Source organism: Miniopterus natalensis, chromosome 18 (genome assembly GCF_054644295.1).
Source record: "Miniopterus natalensis isolate mMinNat1 chromosome 18, mMinNat1.hap1, whole genome shotgun sequence".
Taxonomy (NCBI): Eukaryota; Metazoa; Chordata; class Mammalia; order Chiroptera; family Miniopteridae; genus Miniopterus; species Miniopterus natalensis.
The window spans coordinates 37,932,088-37,937,018 of record NC_142098.1 but is presented as its reverse complement, the minus strand read 5'-3'; the positions used below and the strand labels follow the sequence as shown (position 1 = coordinate 37,937,018).

General features: G+C 44.8%; 1 pseudogene; it reads right to left on the bottom strand.

The window, feature by feature from the left end:
- Positions 1 to 2,803: 2,803 nt before the first annotated feature.
- On the bottom strand, positions 2,804 to 2,970 carry LOC148091077 (U2 spliceosomal RNA; annotated as a pseudogene).
- Positions 2,971 to 4,931: the final 1,961 nt, after the last annotated feature.

The following is a 4,931-nucleotide window of genomic DNA, read 5'->3' as shown; positions in this document are numbered from 1 at the left end:
TAAATAAACAAAATGTGGTAGATCCATACAATGGAATATTTTTCAGCCATAAAAGAAAGAAGCACTGAGCCATGCTATAGGAACGTTGAAAACATTACACTAAGTGTAAGAAGCAGATACGAAAGGCCATATATTGTAGGACTCCATTTTTATGAAATGTCCAGAATAGGCAAATCCTTAGATACAGAGAGCAGATGAGTGGTTATGAGGGGCTGGGGAAGGAAGAAGGAATGGGAGTGAGTGCTAAATGGGCACAGGGTTTCTTTTTGGGGTGATGGGAAAGTTCTGGAATTAGAACGCCCTAATGCCACTGAACTGTACACGTTAAAATGGTAAAAATGGTAAATTTCATGATATAAAATTGTTTTAATTTTAAAATGTTGAATTTTTAAAAGGTGGTGAGAAAGCAGAGGTGCTGATTAGACATGACTTAAAAATAAAAATATGGCAATGTACACAAAGAGAAGAGCCAAAAATGGTTAGGAGGGGCTGGTGGAGGGAAAGGACTCGGGGGTCTGGGGAGATGGCAGCCAAATGAGGTCCAGTCAATGCCCCTGCTCTAGAGGGGCTCCTGAGAGCCCTGGCAGCCTTGTTGAGTGCACAGAGGTCTATAGGGGATACAGATCCAGCCCACCCCCCAGGGTAGACAGGACTAGGATCGGGGAGCCAGGGGGCTGTGTGAGCCCAGGGCAGGCGCCTGACCTAGCCCGAGGTTCCAGAACCCTTCCTGGAGGAGGAGGAGATCGGGAGGAGCTTGATAGAAGCTCCTGTGGACAGCAGGGTTGATATTCTGGGCCTAGAGAAGAGAGGCAGCCTGGAGTTCCTAAAGCACAGATCAACCTTGGCACTTCCCTGATCCAAACCCTCCTGTGGTTCCCTAGTGCCCTTCGGCTAAAGTCTACATTCCATAGCTTGGCATCAGTTCATGCCACACACACTTCCTGAGCACCTGGGACACAGTGGTGATGAGAGAGGCCCAGCTCTGCCCTCGTGGCTCACACCCCAGTGGGAAGTCACGTAAAACAAAGCATTTCCCTCCGGTGGCACCTGTGGGAGGTCAGGCAGGGGTAGCCCAGCCCCTGGGGCTTTCCAACTTCTATGTTTCCTGAAGAACTGTTCCACAAATTTTGCTTCTCTACTGTTTTGTACCTTTAGTTTGTTCTTACAACCATTTTTTTTTTTCTTTTTCCCTAAATGGGTTCCCAGGGGGCTCCGTTAGGCTTACTGTAAACAAATAGTCGTGAATTCACAGGTGGGATGGACTGCTTACTTTTTTTCCCTAACATGCATTAAAATAAATATATGACCGCCCTGGCCAGTGTTGCTCAGTGGTCTCAGGTTAGATTCCCGGTCAAGGGCACGTACTTGGGTTGCTGATGCAATCCTCAGGTGCTCAGGAGCAACCAATCGATGTGTCTCTCTCACATCGATGTTTCTCTCTCTCTCTCTCTAATCAATAAACAAAATCGGTCCACAATTTTTTGGCTTCTCTTCCCAATGGAAAGAAATGACTGCAGCAGTTGGGGTGGGGCCAGACTGGACCAGAGGAGGGGGAGGAAAGAGGGCAGGGAAAGCAGAAACAGAAAAGCCAGAGAAGAAAGGGAGAGAGAGGGAAGAGAGAGAGAGGGAGGGAGGGAGGGAGGGAGGGAGGGAGGGGACCACCTCAATCCTTGAGAGAGGGCGTGGAACCCAGGGGTGGGGGGCAACAGAAGAGAAGAAGATGAGGGGCCTGTGCTCTGGGGATGGGCAGCCAGGGGCTTCCAGTCATGGCTTTGGTTTGCACTGGGAAGTGCCGTTTGGGACGTGATCCTCAGCTGGAGGACAGGCGGGTGGGGTTGGGAGGCCTGGAAGGAAACAGCCCTCTTTCCATCCCGCAGAAAGCAGCACACCAGAGATACAGAGAGAACGCCCTAGAGCGGAGCAAAGCCAAGTGAAGAAAAGGCAGCGGAGAGGAGGGGCCGGCGGTCAGGGTGGCCCCCTCGCTCGTGGAGAGCATCTTTTTCTCCCAGCTCCACCGGGGCTTCCCTTTTCATGGTTTTCCTTCCACTTCTCTGGTTCCCCCTTTCTCAGCATCCTCACAGATTGACTTCTCCTCACGGGCCTGCACTTTCAGAGGGTAAATCTGGGCCCCCCTTGCCTCTCCTCTGTTGCCTGGTCTTCCTAAGCACTCTCACCCCTTCCAAGGGTTTGGGCGCCGCAGTTAACACTGAGCCCAGTTTGAGCAGCACTGTCTCGACCTGTTGGAAGATCGGTGGTCTGCACGTGGGTGGGGCAGCCATCACTGAGGGAGGGCTCTCTTGAAAGTCTTCCTGTTTTTCTCTTTGTGGCTTACCAGATGGGTCACTGTCCCCAGTCTGTGGTGCAGCAACTGAGGTTCACGTGATGCCACACAGCTTGTAGGTTGGGGACCAGGTTCAAATCTAGATCTTTAGATCCTAATTTGTCTGATGACCAGGTTAGGCTCTGTGTGCCTCAGTTTACTCGTCTGGAACACGGGGGTAATACCAGAGTCTGCCTCCTGGGTGCTTGTAAGGATTCAGTGAATTTATGAATGTGAAGTGCTTCGAACAGTGCCTGCCACATAGTTTGGTAACTTCATATACAAGTTGCATTAATCCCTTTAGTTGTAGAACATAATCTATAGACAATTTAAATTTTAGTTTAATTTTAATTACTAAATTTAAAGTTTATAATTATTAAATTTTAAGTTTAATTCTATCAATATATTTTAATTTAATTGTAGTGGAGACATTTAAATTAATACGCTTTAATTTTAATGACTGTTTGTTTGTTTTTGTCCCTGAGGGGGTGCACCATTCCCAGATGCAAGGCGTAGACAGAGCTCCTATTCCATCTCCCTGCTCCAAAAACCCATTTAGTATGTTTTCCTCTAACAGAGGATATATCAGATGTTAAACTGATAAGAACAAATATCTACGCTTGATCTTAACCAAAAGGCCGAGAAATGATTAATAACCAAGTTTTAATTAGCAAATTTTTTCAATTAAGAAGTTTTAATGCAGTTTTAGTTAATAAGTTTTAATTTGATAAAGTTTTGATTTTAATTAATAGATTTGAATTTAGTTAATACATTTACATTTTTTAATTTTGCAGAAAATGAAAACCTTTACCAGTAATGCTGAAGTCCTCCTTGATCTATCACCAGTCACAGTTCCCTCCCTTGGGGCTCTACATTTCCCAGGCTCACTTTCCCTTTCATACCGCTTGTTGGGGAAGATCCCTTCGACACACAGTCCCATGATACTTTTTAGGAAAGTGTCTGGCATACAATAAGCAACTGATGAGCTATTCCACTACTTGAATCCATAATCCACTTAAACTTTTACGCTCAGATTGGATCTGAAACATTAAAAAAATTTTTTTACATGTTTTTTAATGATTTAAAAATTTTTTAAATATATTTTTATTGATTTTTAGAGAGAAAGAAAGGGAGAGGGATAAAGAGAAACATCGATGAGAGAGAAACATCGTGGATGGGCTGCCTCCTGCACACCCCCTACTGGGGATTGAGCCTGCAACCTGGGTATGTGCCCTGACCAGGAATTGAACCTGTAACGCTTTGGTCTATCGGATAACACTCCAACAGCCAGGGGGATCTGAAACTTTTTATCTGCCTCAGTCCTCATAACCTCTCCTCCTTCCTCCAACAGCCTATGAAAGCTAAGCTCCTTTGGTAGGTAGCCCAATGCTGCTGGTGTTGTGTTTTGAATGTTTGGGGATGTGTGATTTCACAACATTTATTTCCTATGTGTCAGACCCTGCCAGGTTATTAGAGATAAAAAATGAGACAGAGTGTCTTACCTCTGCCACTAGATTTTATGGTTAAATACTACGGTACAAAGGATTCTTAATTTACTCATTCAATCAGCAAATATTTACTAATCACCCATGGTGGTAAAAAGGATGGGCTTATTCCTAGCTGTGTAGCCTTGGGAAAATTACTTAACCTCTCTCAGCCAATTCCCTCATCTAGAAAATAGTTATAATCATAATAGTCCTGTTTCATCAGAATGTCGTGAGGAGTGAGTTAATATAAGTAGAGCTCGATAAATGTTTTCTGTTTATATTATAGATTATTGATTATAATTAGGGTGACCAATAGTCCTGGTTTGCCTGGAATTGAGAGGTTTCCAGGGACACAGGGCTTTTGATGCTAAAATCAGGAATATTCTGGGCAAATTGGAATGACTTGATCATCCTGATATAAGTATATATTATTAATAGTGGTATTGACTATTGTAATGATAAATGATGATGTCTTGCTAAGTGCTGTGGGAGGTGGACTGTTGAATGAGACCAGACCACACTTTCTTCTTTTTGTTTGTTTGTTTAAGCCTCACCTGAGGATATTTTCCCCATTGCTTTTCAGAGAGAGTGGAGGGGGGGGGAGAGAGAGAGAGAGAGAGAGAAACATCGATGTGAGAGAGACACATCAGTTGGTTGCCTCCTGCATGGACCCCGACAGGGCGGGGGATCTCAAGCCTTCAACTGAGGTACATGCCCTTGACCAGAATCAGATCTGGGACCCTTCAGTTCACGGGCCGATGCTCCAACCACTGAGCCAAACCAGCCTGGGCCAGGCCACACTTTCAAGGAGCACACAGTCTGGTATGAGAAGCAAAAGAATTACCAAAATAACAAAAAATATAATTATGAAATGTGTTTTATAACATATGAAATAGTTAGAAAGGTTACCCTAAATATAATACATACCCTAGGAGGTAGGGTGCTATAATTTTCACACAGTGCCCCAAAGAGTGTTTTGCACATAAGCAGCCTAAGGCATCTGCTGAATGACTTGCAAGATGACCAGGCTCAAGTGGAGCAGTGCTGTGGGAGGCTCCGCATTATCCAGCCGGGGAGCTGTTCCATTTCCTTTTCTCCTGCAAGATCATCACCAGTTGCTATTT